At 53.0% G+C, this 13,938-nt stretch overlaps 1 protein-coding gene across 1 annotated transcript in view; it reads right to left on the bottom strand.

The window, feature by feature from the left end:
• The window catches only part of CYRIB (CYFIP related Rac1 interactor B), a 154,681-nt gene extending 148,032 nt beyond the window's left edge, over positions 1 to 6,649 (bottom strand). The window contains exon 1 of the mRNA XM_082600960.1: positions 6,429 to 6,649. The gene's annotated coding sequence lies outside the window, so the exon portion shown is untranslated. The remainder of the gene's footprint in view (positions 1 to 6,428) is intronic.
• Positions 6,650 to 13,938: the final 7,289 nt, after the last annotated feature.

Raw genomic sequence — 13,938 nt, 5'->3', positions numbered from 1 at the left:
CTTTTTGTTTTTGTTTTTGTTTTTTTGCGGTACGAGGGTCTCTCACTGTTGTGGCCTCTCCTGTTGCGGAGCACAGGCTCCGGACGCGCAGGCTCAGCGGCCATGGCTCACGGGCCCAGCCGCTCCGCGCCATGTGGGGTCTTCCCGGACCGGGGCACGAACCCGCGTCCCCTGCATCGGCAGGCGGACTCTCAACCACTGCGCCACCAGGGAAGCCCGGGGGGTGTCTTTTTGGAGTGTTTCTACAAAGGGGCTAGGTTAGCAGCTAGAGCACACATTACCTCATTCAGTCCTCCAGACAATCCAGAGAGGCAGGTGTTATTAGCCCAGCTCTGTCCGAGACGGTTCTGGCTCAGCAAGGCCCTGCGATTTGCCCAAGGTTACACAGCTACTGAGCAGTAGCGCCAGGACGCCTTCGGCTCCGCAGTCTGACAGTATCTGCTGAGTGGGCAACATTCCACAGAGCTCCCAGCAGCCAGACACAGCTGGTCCCAGGAGCCTGGCAGGGTGCATGGCTTCAAAGCCATCACTTTTCCCGCGTCGGGCCTTCTCGTTCACTGTGGGCTTAAGCGCTCGGTCCCCTGCCAAAGGGAGGTCAGGGGCAGAGGTACCTTCTATGCTGAAGGACGTCCAGCCCCCAGCATCTCCTTGGCCTCAGAGCCTTGCACTAAGGCAGCCCCGAGGCGCTCACAGAAAGACACTCTGGAGCCGTGTGATAAGCTCGGTTTGGGAGCCAGAAGACCTGGGTTCCAGTCCTGACTTTGCCTCTTGGGCAAAATGCTTCCCCCTCTGGATCCCAGTTCCCTCATCTGTTCAATTAAGAGTACGGAACGGGGCTTCCCTGGTGGCACAGTGGTTGAGAGTCCGCCTGCCGATGCAGGGGACACGAGTTCGTATCCCGGTCCGGGAAGATCCCACATGCCGCAGAGCGGCTGGGCCCGTGAGCCATGGCCGCTGAGCCTGCGCGTCCGGAGCCTGTGCTCCACAATGGGAGAGGCCACAACAGTGAGAGGCCTGTGTACCACACACACAAAAAAAAATTAAAAGAGTACGGGACGCCTGAAGCCTGAAACTCTTGAGCAAGAGGTTCCTGCTCAGTCCTTCCAGACCTCACCACGGGTGAAGGCCTGGCACAGTCCCCCTGCTTCCCTCCCTTCCCTCCCTCTCCCACCCCACCTGGACTGCCCAGAGCACCCGGGCCCTGCTGGGCTACGGAGCACCTCTAGGTGGGTGGAGGGAGCTCTTCTCCACCCTCCCTTCACTCCCCACCATCTTCATATCGTGTGATTTGGGGCATGTCTGTCTCCTCTGCTAACTAAGCCATCAGCTGCCAGGAGCCTCCGGGACCATATTCTGATTCGCATTCTCAGTGCCAGCTGGGGTCCCAAATGAACGAGGCGGGTGGGGACCTCCAAGCTCTCCTTACTCAAAGTGCCGTCCACAACCCAGAGCATCACATGGGGAGGTGTTAGAAATGCAGGCCTCCCGCCCACCCCAGCCTGTGACTCAGAATCCGCAAGGGAATCCCCAAGGGATCCGGGGGCACACGCCAGTTTGGGAAGTGTTGCAAGGTGTCCCCCAGTTCTGACATGCCCTATCCCACATCCCTCGATTTGACCACCCAGCTGCCTCTTGACTTGTGGGCCTCAATAGGGCTCACTAAAATGGAGCCTGTCATTAAGCAAAAAACATTCACCTTAGGAACCTTCTAGAAGCCTGCCACTGACTCTCAGATTCTAGAAGCAGCATCTGAAATGTACAGCCCCCCAGGGTGACTCCTGGCATGTGTGACCCACTGGCTCTCTGAGTCTCAAGGAAGCCCAGGCAGCTTCAAAATGTTCAGGGCTCTCGCCCCCAGTCCTGTGGCTCTGGCTACCCTCGTGCTCCCCAGCCATCAGCCCCCATAAATGGATGACTGCCAACAGCCAACAGCAGAGACAAACAGACCGGCAGCCCACCTGCCCCTCACGGGCCCTGCATCCACTACTCTTGACATTTATTCAACTTGGAAAGAGAAGGAACTCTTCCAAAACACGCTTTCAGTTTTTTTTTTTTAATAAACCCTGCAATTCCTCTAATGGCTTCAGATTATCTTAAATATTTATAAAAATCATTCTCAGCATCACTACTTTAAACAAATCTCCTCGTCAGCTTCGATTATTTATGTATTTATGAACATGATGTCTCCTTCCCTCGGAGCAGATGGCAGCTAGTAAGTCTCTGGAAAGGAGAGGGAAAAAAAATCAACGGGACAAAACGTAAACTCAGTGACTCCCCAGTTTACTCTCCTTGACAAGCTCTGGTACAAGGATCTCTCCATTCACAGTGGAAGCAGCATACTGTGGCCAGTCAACAAGTGGTCTGGGAAAGCATGGAGACTTGAACTTGAACCTAGGATGAAGCTGTCACCCAAGGGCTTGATCCTCAGTGGGAACTGGAGCCCCATTAACGGAAGGACAGGACGATGGGACTGGGGCCAGGACAGAAAGAGCCCAGGAGTGGCAGGAAAGTAACTGACATTTGCTGAGCACCGTCCAGGTGCCATACACTGTGCTGGGAGGCTCCCCAGACCACCCCTGTGTTGACCTTCACAACAACCTTTCCAGGCAGCATACATTCTTCATTTGAAAGATGAAGACGGCCCAGAGAGAGGAAGGCCACGGAGCTCCTAAGCAGCACAACCAGAATGGAAACCCAGACAGTGTGGCCCCCAAACCCATACCCACGCTGCCTCTGAAGCAAAAAGGACGAGAGGAAAATACAGTTGCTGTTAACCTCATGCATCCTTGGTTACAAAGTTATTATCTTCCCTTCAACCTGGTGAGGCCAATCACCCCTTTTAAGACCATCAAGGACTTAACTCCCAAAGTTCTACGGATGCAACAGAACTCTGTCCATTTGACAATCTGGGGGGATCAAGTCTTGGGTGACATCTGGAAGGAGTGGATACGAAGTTTATGAGAAGATATGAAAGCGTGTCTTAGGCACATAAGGAGCTCACTTTATGAGAGAGAGGAAAAAAGACCTTTTACCCTCAGGGATGGATGAAAAACAGGATCATAATGATTCTTCCTTCATCAGGCCTTTATCAAGTGTCCCAGACAGGGAAGGAGAAAAAGAATAAAATCAACCCTTCCCACCACCCTTCCTCAATTTACTTCTCTCCAGAAGCTCCAACTCAAGTTAAACAAGGGACATGGGGGCTTCCCTGGTGGCGCAGTGGTTGAGAGTCCGCCTGCCGATGCAGGGGACACGGGTTCGTGCCCCAGTCTGGGAAGATCCCACATGCCGCGGAGCGGCTGGGCCCGTGAGCCATGGCTGCTGAGCCTGCGCGTCCGGAGCTTGTGCTCCGCAACAGGAGAGGCCACAACAGTGAGAGGCCTGCGTACCGCAAAAAAAAAAAAAAAAAAAAAAAAAAAAGGGACACGGCTCTGGCCTTTGAGACGCTTATGCTCTCTCTAGGTGAGGACACAGGGATCATTACTGCTGCTGCTGTTGATAATAATAAACACTGATGATTATGGCCATTTAATGGGGGCCTGTGCTGAGAGCATCACTCACATGACCACAATGTGCAAAACAATCCCGCCGATAGATCGTCCCATTTTACAAATGAGAACACTGAGGCTCTGAGAGGTGAAGAAACTTTGTGACATGCACACAGGCAGTAAGAGGGGGCAGTGAGGTGTGAATGTGGATCCTGCCCTCATGCTCAGGAATCCTGTGAACTGGATGGAATGGGGCAGGGATGATTTTGCCCATTTATACATGAGGAAAAGAAAGTTCTAAGAAGTTCATGACCTCTCTAAGGCTTCAGGCCAGGGCATAGCTAAAGTGGACTGATTTTAAATCTGATGTTTCACAGACACACACTATCGCCACAACGCTTGCTGGACGATGGTTTCACTGGAGAGAGAGAAACCGCTTTGGCGGCCAAGTCCCGGATCTCCAAAGCCACAGGACAGTGGCCTCTTCAATCAAGGAGATGATGAGCGTAAGGCCACAACCTCCTGGCACTGGTGCCCCTCAGGAGTCCCTCCTGTCATGGGCTCTGGGTCCTGAAGCAAGAACTGACAGAGACTGGGATTCCACAATGGGGAAGCAAGACACACTTGGGAGGAATGGCCAGAGAACAATTGCAAAAGGTCACCTACAGGCCAGTGCGCTGACCTTGAGGTAGAGACAGACTGTCCCTCCACAAAGAGCAAACCATCCCTCTTTTGTTCATTCTGTCAAAAAAAAAAAAAAAAAAAAGGCATGTACTGAGTATCCAGCATATGCCAGACAGCCTGCCAGGTGCCAGGGGAAACACAAAGGCCCTTTAGAAGGGAGTACAGTGCACAGGGAAGCGCAGAAGAGCTCTGCAGCCGGAAGTCTGGAGGAAGGACCTTGAATCTGCTGCTTAATTGGCTGAGGGTCTTGGGCCAAGTCCTGCACTTTCTCTAAGTCACAAGATGAGAATAAAATCTCTACTTCATAGGTAACTATGGCCACTCTATGCCTTAAAAATGAATCTGTGCATGCTTAAACCTCAGCCGGCCACACAGAGGTGCCTGCTTTTGCCTCTTAAAATAATAGCAGCACTCAGGCTCGTCTCCTGCCCTCCAGCTGTGAGAGAAAAAAAAAAAAACAAAAAAAAGCACAGCTAAGGATCCTAAGTGAAGTGCACACAGGCCTTTGAGAGCTGAGAAAGGAGAAAAGGAATGGCTGTCAGAGAAAGCAAAACTACCTGAAAATCTCCCCAAGTGACCTGTGGAAATGCATAGCGAGCCTTTATACGAAGGCCATTTCCAAGTACCCCTCAGCACACAAGCTCTGCCCCTCCCCATGCCTAAAGTTTAGCAAGGATCGAGATAATGCAAATTACAACGTGCCTCCCCAGGAAGAAAACTCAGGCCAGCTGACCACTTCTGCATGCCCCACCTAGAAGAAAACCCACCTCTCCCTAGCTTCCTCCTGTTTACAGGAACCCCAATGCCTGGGAAATCAGCCCAGCTGTCAGCCCTGGCAGCCCGCCCCGGCAGCCAGTCATCTGGCGGTGGCAATCAAAATGAGGCTTCCTTTTCATTTCCACTAAATGCAATCTTCCAAGAATAGGAGAGGCTCAAAGTCAGAGTTTAAGCTCCTTTTCATAAGAAGTCAATATTTTCACAAGCTAATCCTCCTTGGGAAGGGGGTGGATTACATATATCCCAGGTGGCAAAATGTGGCTCTCTGGGGACCGTGGAATGGATGTTACAGGGCAAGGAAGCCAAAATGTGGGACCACACCCAGCCACTCACTTCTCAAAATTCACCACCCACCTATTCATTTCACAGGTATCTATGGAGCACCTCCCATGTGCCCCAGGCCCCTCTTCTACACGGTGGGGATGCAGAAATTAAAGGTGACTGACAATGACACGTCCCATCACTGCGCCCTCTCCAGGCCAGGAAATACACGCTCCTCTTCTCGAGGCCCAACTCAGAGCAGCCCATTTTAGAGACAGGCGCCTAAGACTCAGAGAGGGCAAGCGATTTGCCCAAGGTCACACAGCTATTAAGCGGCAGAGCAAGGAATTAAACCTAGGTGCAAAGTCCTCGTGACACTCCCTGGCGGGGCCTCCTTCCCACTCAACCCCTCCCCCTCTGGCTCCATTTCTGCGGCAGGGGGAGGATCAAAGACCGCCGCCGGGGGCTCCAGTAAGGGAAGTCCTCGGTTCCTCTTTCCTTCCACCCCCCGACACAGGACACACAAGGTTCCATACCCACGGGCTGTGTACACAACCCCAGGGAAGCCGTGCAGGCTGCAGGGGCATCCACTCGTTAACACTGAACTTACATTAAAAAAAAAAAATGGAAAAACAATACGATGAAAAGATAAAGGGCAAAGAGGAAGTGCTCTTTAAACAGAGGCGGGTGGTTACCCCACGAGGAAGTCTCGAAGCCAAGGGAGATTCTGTTCACCCCCTCCAGTTCCTCAATTCTAAGAGACTGGCCTTCCAAGGCCCCAGTCGAAGTTAGCTGGGGGGTTGGGGGGTGCACGGCGCCCGGGGTCAGACCCTGCGCCCGCACCTGGCTAGCAGGAGGGGTCTGCGGCGGAGCGGCCACGCCGGGCACCCTCCCTCCGGGCGCAGCCGCGCGCTCCCCACAGCTGGGCGGACCCGGGCGGCGGCCCCTCAGCGTGCGCCCCTAGCACCCTCCGGCCCCCTCTCCCCCGAGGCGCATCCTCGGGGCGCCCCACGCGCCGGGGGCTCCCACCGCTGCGGCGCCCCCTCTCCAACCGCAGGGCGCCCAGGGCGGCCCGGATCGCACTCCCACCTCTCCCTGCACCCATCGCGCGCGCGCCCCGCACCCCACGCCCTCCCCGGTGGCAGATCGGCTCCCAGGGCGCGCGCAAGCGAGCCGGGCGGCCCGGGCGGCAGCGCCGGAGGAGCCCCGGGCACGTACCTGGCGGCCTGGGTGAGCGGCGAGGGGAGCGCGGCCGCCGGCGCTGGAGCGCTGGAGCGCAGGAGCCTCGGAGCCTCGGAGCCTCGGAGCCTCGGGTGCCGCCGCCGCCGCCGCCGCTGCTTCCGGGTTGGCGGGTCTCACGTCACCGCCACAGGTTTGCGAGCGGCCCCCGCCGCGGCGGCCCAGCAGCAGCAGCCCCGGCGACTGCCAGGCGAGAAATAACTATAAAAGGAAGAGACGCATCGAGGAGGAAGAGGAAACGCCGTTTACCTTCGAGAAGCCGCGCCGCGGGCGCTCTCACAAAAGGAGGACGCCCGCCGAAGCCGCCTCCCCCCGCGCCCCGTCCCCGCCGCATCGCGGGGCCCGGCGTCAGCGCGCGCGGCGCCCCGGGACCGCCCCGCGCCGGCCCCCACCCCACAACCCGGGGGCCGGGGCGCGGGTGACCTTGGGCAAGTCGCGGCAGGCGGGCGAGCGGCCGCCCGGGGGCGCGCTGGGGGGCTCGGCGCCCTCCCGGTGGCATAGACGAGGGAACTCCAGCTCTACGAGGCGCGGGGATGGCCCAAGGGCACAGCCCGTCGGGCCCTCAGCGACCCCGACCTTCAGGCCGGCCGGGTTCCGGCCCTGGGTCCGCTTCCCCCTCACCTGTGCGTGGGGAAGGATGCCGATCCCTGCCCCGCCCCCCTGGCGGTGGAGGCGTGGACAGCTTGTGCGTTCAAAACATCCATTCGGCCCTCGACAGATATTCGCTGAGGGCCTACCAAGTGCCGGGGCCGACCTAGGTCCCCGAGAGGCAGCTGGGAATCCAAACAACATCCCTGCCGCGGGGGGGGGCGGGGGTGGGGAGAGGGGGTGACAGGCAATAAACAAGCATCCGATGTGTCTGGTGGTGCTAATGCTACAGAAGGAAAGATACCGCGGGGCCGGGGAGGGGGAGTTAGGAGTATCTGTGCCACCCTACGAGGCTCTCCAAGGACTTCCAGCGCTGAAATTCCCAGACAAAATGCCCCTCACTAGAACTCCCTCGTTTCCGGTATTGTAAGAGACCTCATCTTTCCTCTCGTCTGTAATGGCAAAGAGTGCATTTCTCTCCATGTAGCAAGACATGCCTAGGAAATTGAAATGCTTCTCTTTTCCCTCTGCCTTGCTCCCCCAACCCTCAAAGCCACCCAGCACTGTCTTGAAATTCAGCCAAATTTCTTAGGAATATAGACAGTGTTCTTTAAAGTATTTCCTCTGACCTCCAGCAGGACATCAAGAGTCACCTCAGAAGCTTCCATTGCCTTTCCCCCCTCCACCTCTCCTGGATGTGTTGCCGGGAAAGGGGATGTGGTGACCAGTCACCAAGTAATATTGAGTGCTGACTTACCTGATTATGACCTGTTTGTTTCTTTAGCGAGCCCCTTCTAAAGCCCTGTGCTAGGAGCTGGGGGCACTGAGATGGTAGGATTCCAACAGGACTTCCAAGCGGCTCCTAGCCCTGGAGGGAGATGGGGGCCCACATGAATCCGTACCTGCAGGAAAGTAGCCCAGATGACAGTGTATAGAGGAGACAGGGGGAAGGGGTGTTTACCCAGCTTGGAAGGGAGGGAGCCAGAGAGAGAACAACAGGAGGAAATCAGAAAGCCCTTCCTAGAAGTTCTGGGAGGCATTAGAAGCACCTGGAAGCTTGCTTGAGTACTGGCACTCTCACCGCTACAAAAGGGGAACAGATGCTCCCCGGCAGTGGTGGAGGGTGGCATGGGGAGGGGTGGAACAGCTGGGTCTTGAACTATGAATGTGAGGAGAAGCAGAGAAAGGGTTTGGAATCAGACACAGCTGAGCTGAGTTTAGTTTCTTTCTTGGCCACCTACAAAGTGGCATGAAAAATTCTGAACATTTTGGAAATACTCACCAGGTGCCAAACGCTGTCCCCACCTAATTTAATTCTCACAACAGCCCCAGGGGGCAGGTTCATCAGGCTCAGTGTTTTGCAAGATACTGGAGCTGGGAGAGAGATGGACTTTGCGCAAGGTCAGACTAATTAGATAGCGGTGGAGCTGGGCATGCACCCAGGTTGTCTGGCTCAAAGCCCGGCACTTAGCCACGCTGAGCCTCAGTTCGCTCATCTGTGAAATGGGATTGACCATAACTACTTCATTAGATGGTGGTGTGGGGGGCCGTTAAATGAAAGAGCACATGTGTAGAACCTAGCACATTAATAGGACCCAGGAGAGAGTTATCACCATTGTAGTTATCATCACAGTCATTGTTAAAGTCATGGGGGCAGGAACTTTCTGACCCCCTTGGGAACTGCAAACAGCTTGGCGTGATTGTAACATAGAGTGTGAATGTGGGGAGTTAGGAAGCAGGGAAGAGGATGTGAGGGCACGGGCAGGGGCTGCATCACACTTCCCCTGCACTCCGCTGAATTCAGAGATGCCTGAGAGGAGAGGTCCAATTCATATGCGTGTGTCTCCGCTCACTGGATACAGGGAGGCTAAGGGGATGATTCTGGCCTTTGACCTTGCCTTATTCAATCAGGTCCTGATAGATCTGACGGACTCAAGCAAATGGAAACCTGGGGATAATGCCTGGAAAAAGCTCTAGCAATTCACCACTGCAGTGACCTGCTCTGTTTCCCTGGGGTATCAACCCTGACAACAGCAGGTAGAAATCTGTGTCTCAGTCTGTTTGGGCTCTTGTAACCAAATACCACAGACTGGGTGGCTTAAACAACAAACATTTACTTCTTACGGTTTTAGAGGCTGGGACGTTCAAGATCAAGGCGCTAGCAGATTTGCCGTCTGGTGAGGGCCCTCTTCCTGGTTCATAGACAGCCCTCATCACTGTGTCCTCACAGGACAGAAGAGGGGAAGGAGCTCTCTGGGGGCCTCTTTTATGAGGACACTAATCCCATCTATGAAGGCTCTGCTGTCATGACCTAATCACTTCCCAAAGGTCCCACCTCCCGATACCATCACACGAGAGATCAGGTTTCAACACAGGAATCTTGGCGGGACACAACCATTCAGTTCGTAACATCCAGCATCCTGAAAACAGAGCTGATTTTGGAGTCAGGAAGGCCGGCCTACCATTTCCAGTTGTGCAGCCTGGGCATGTCATTTAACTTCTGACTCCTTTAATTTCCTTGTCTGTAAAATGGGAATAAGAGGGCTTCCCTGGTGGTGCAGTGGTTGAGAATCTGCCTGCCAATGCAGGGGACACGGGTTCGAGCCCTGGTCTGGGAAGATCCCACATGCCGCGGAACAACTAGGCCCGTGAGCCACAACTACTGAGCCTGCGCGTCTGGAGTCTGTGCTCCACAACGAGAGAGGCCGCCATAGTGAGAGGCCTGTGCACCGCGATGAAGAGTGGCCCCCGCTTGCCACAACTAGAGAAAGCCCTCGCACAGAAACAAAGACCCAACACAGCCATAAATAAATAAATAAATATTTTTTTAAAAAGAGGGAATAATAACATTCATTCTGTCGTTGAGAAGGCACCATGAGATAATGAATTTTGAATGCTCTATAAACTGTAAAATAGCATACGCACGTTTTAGTTTCAGTCTTAGAATCTTGTCCTCGCATGTCACAGGCAGTCCACCCATGGCACAGGCAGTCCTCCCACGGCACGGGCGGTCCTCCCACGGCACAGGCGGTCCACACACGGCACGGGCGGTCCTCCCATCTTTCAAGCAAAGTAGCTAGCTCTTTCCGTCACATAGGCAAAAGCCCCTCAAAACTACGTGTTTCTCTGCTGAGCATCTGCGTTTTCCCCAAGAGTGAACGCTATTACGTGGACAAGGTAACAGAAGGTAGAAGTCAGGAGACGCAGGCACTCCGTTTTTGTCCTGCTGGTTAGTATTTTGCAATTAAGCAGATTCCATTTTCCATTGGGGTAAAAGCCAACTCAGTGACGCTCTATGTACCTGGTCACCTGGGTCCCTTCACCTCCAGCCATTCAGAACCAGCAGACTTAAGGGAGGAGACAAAGCCTGAACCCTCTAGGGGCTGCCTTCCTGGAAGGGGGCTTGCAGGTGGCTCAGGCAGCCCCTTCCGGCTGGAGAATCCCACTCAGAGAGGTGGAGAGAGAGCTCGCCCTTAGGCTGGGACAGGGATCCTAACCTGCCATGCAGAACTGGGGCTAGTGAGTGATGGTTTCCAGGGGCCGGGAGGAGAAGAGAATGGGGGTAACTGCTTAGGGGTTTCCTTTAAGGGTGATGAACATATTCTGAAACTAAATCAAGGTGGTAGTTGTGCAACACAGTGAATGTACTAAGTACCACTGAACTGTTCACTTTAAAATGGTTAACTATATATTGTACATCAACTGTATCTCAATAAAAAAATAAAATAAAAAATTAAAACAGTTAACTATAGGTTATGAGAATTTTACCTGGATTTAAAAAAAAAAGGATGGAAGGAAAATTTGGCCAGGGGATGGGGGAAGCTAGTGAGCAGGACCTTTAGTATATTTTTGGTATTTCAACATAGCCACAATAGAGCTGCACAAATGAACCAAAATGTCAGAATCTGGGCAACCAGGCGCTGGAACTCCTTGCGAGCAGCCAGTTTATATAAGGGATCCTTTAACAACTGAAAGTAAAAGCAATTAGTATGAAATAATGTAGTTTGGGTATTAATATTTTTATTATTATTGTACCTTAATTTGTGTTTCTGAGAAAAGAGAGTGGCATAGTGGGAAAGTTCAGGGTCAAGATAGACCCGAATTCAAATCCTGACTTTAGTTCTCATCAGCCTCAGGACCTCGGGGAAAGGATTCAGCCTCTTGTGTTTCCCTGTCACATAAAATGGGGTGACGATGACACCGACGCCATGGGGTCATTGCAGGGGCTGAGTGTGGAGCACAGGTAGAAGTTCACCTGGAAGATACTTAGTATATGGCTGTTGCTGTGGCTCTTACTATATGATACACAGTGTCTTCCGGAGCACAGAAGTTCTTGGAGGAACTTTAGAAAGCACTGCCTAGACTTTAGAGCCTTGGAACTGCACAAACCAAAGCACACCTGCAAGAGGGATTTCACATGTGCCCGAGCACAGCACGTGGCAGGCAGCGGTGATGTGACTGACGCAGGCGCAGCCGGCTCCACTCGCTCTCCGCCCCTCCCGGGAATCGATGGACACGCATGGCTTGTCACTGGTCCCTTGCAAAGTGACAATCACCACTAAACGCAAGAGAGCAAAGTGAAAACACTGCCAACTCCCTGGGATCATGTAATGATGGTGGTGGGAGGGGAAAGTAGCCCTTCACACTCTCCGAAGAGCCTAAATCCTGGAGAAAAGCTGGGAGTGATTTTAGAGCCCGTGCTGTTAAACAGTTACTTACGGGGGAATTGCTGTGTAAATGGGTCAACTTTCACTGTGCAGAAAAACTCAATTACGTGGAGGTACGATCTTGTATCAGTGACATGTTCCATGGGAAATCAAATGGCCCTACGTGAGAAGGCACAGAAATGTCTCCCCTACGATCACACTGAAATAAAACCACTTTCTAAATGAGTCATTTCTCGGAGCATAAAACGTCTCTCTACCCTAGCCGACAAGTATAGGTGTAAGCATGCACACACACGTGCATACACACCCGGGGCAAGAGGGTGTTTATATGAGTTATTTTTTTAACTTTGAAAGTAATACATGGGACTTCCCTGGTGGCACAGTGGTTAAGAATCCGCCTGCCAATGCAGGGGACACGGGTTCGATCCCTCGTCCTGGAAGATCCCACATGCCGCAGAGCAACTAAGCCCGTGTGCCACAACTACTGAAGCCCGTGCACCTAGAGCCCGTGCTCCGCAACAAGAGAAGCCAACGCCGCAATGAGAAGGCCGTGCACTGCAACAAAGCGTAGCCCCCGCTCACTGCAACTAGAGAAAGCCTGTGTGCAGCAACGAAGACCCAACGCAGCCAAAAATAAACAAAATTTAAAAATTAAAAAAAAAGAAGTAATACATATTCACTATAGAAAAATCGAGAGAGGGCTTCCCTGGTGATGCAGTGGTTGAGAGTCCGCCTGCCGATGCAGGGGACACGAGTTCGTGCCCCAGTCCGGGAGAATCCCACATGCCGCGGAGCGGCTGGGCCCGTGAGCCATGGCCGCTGAGCCTGCGCGTCTGGAGCCTGTGCTCCACAACGGGAGAGGCCACAACAGTGAGAGGCCCGCATACCGCAAAAAAAAAAAAAAAAAAAATCAAGAGAGAAAGGTATAAGAAAGCAAGCAAAACTCATCCATAATGTCCTGTCCAGGGTCGGCCATTCTTTCTTAACATTTTGATGTATTATCTCTGTCTTTTTTAAAATGCATTTTAAAACAGTTGCAGTCACACTGTACACGCAATGTTGAATTCACTTCTTTATTCACTTCTGCGTGAGGTTGTTCATCCCACACAGGTTTAAACAATAAACTGGGAGGCCACTGCTGGCCTGAAACGCACACAGGAGAGAAGGGAAGGAGCGTGTGAGAGAGCAAAGCACCGTTTCCCCTTCAGTGCCATTTCCTCCAGGACAGACACAATGTCTTGTTCAGCACTGAGGTCCCAGCCCTTAGAATGGTACCCGAAACATTACGACTGCTAAATAAAGGTGCGCTGAATAAAGAAAGGATGGGTGAATGGGGGAGAGATACTGATACCTTACCTGACAGGTCCAGCCACTGACACCTGCCCACCTGAACAGTAGGGAATGGTGGGGACTGTAGTGACGGGGAGCACATCCTCCATCCTTAGACATTCACATTCCAATCTTTACAACACCTTGTGCTCATCAAAAACCAGGCATCTGTCTGCAGTGGGCAACCTCTCAGAGCAGTGTTCGCAAAGCAGGATCCTTGGAGAATAGTACCAGAATCACCTGGGAACTGATAAGGAAAAAAGTCTCTACCCCATCCCAGCTACCCACTCAGAAACCTGGGGGTGGGGTCCAGCATCCTGGAGTTTAGCAAGCCCTCCAGGTGATTCCAGATTAGCCACGGACTTATAGAGCAGTGCTTCTCAGCCCTGGTGCGTATTAGAATCACCTGGGGAACCTGTTTACCCTCCAATACCTGAGCCCAGCCCAAGATTCCAATTTAATTGATGTTGGGTGTGCTCAGACTTCAGAATGTTCTCAGAGTTCTTCAGGTGCTTTTAATGTTCAGCCAGGGCTGAGGAGCCTGATCCAGATGGCAGACAGGCTACAGGTGGCCATTTTATTCCTCTTGGATTCCTGTGCCTTCCCAGCCACTGTGTTTTCATCATTACTGTGAACACGGTACTGTTATCAAACACACTGACTTTATTAAGAAATATTTCATGCATACAAAGCGGTATAGAGATTAACATAACAAACAACCATGTACCCACCATTAGCTCTGTCATATCATCTGGTCATTGTTACAAGCTGACTGTGTCCCCCCACCAAATTCCTGTGTCGAAGTCCTAACCCCCAGGACCTCAGAATGTGACTACAGGTCCTACAGTTAAAATGAGGCCATTAGGGTGGGCCCTAATCCACAATGCCTGGCGTCTTTATAAGAA

Source organism: Mesoplodon mirus (genome assembly GCF_964341445.2).
Source record: "Mesoplodon mirus genome assembly, chromosome: 16".
Taxonomy (NCBI): Eukaryota; Metazoa; Chordata; class Mammalia; order Artiodactyla; family Ziphiidae; genus Mesoplodon; species Mesoplodon mirus.
The sequence above is the reverse complement of the archived record's forward strand: the minus strand, read 5'-3'. Positions and strand labels throughout refer to the sequence as shown.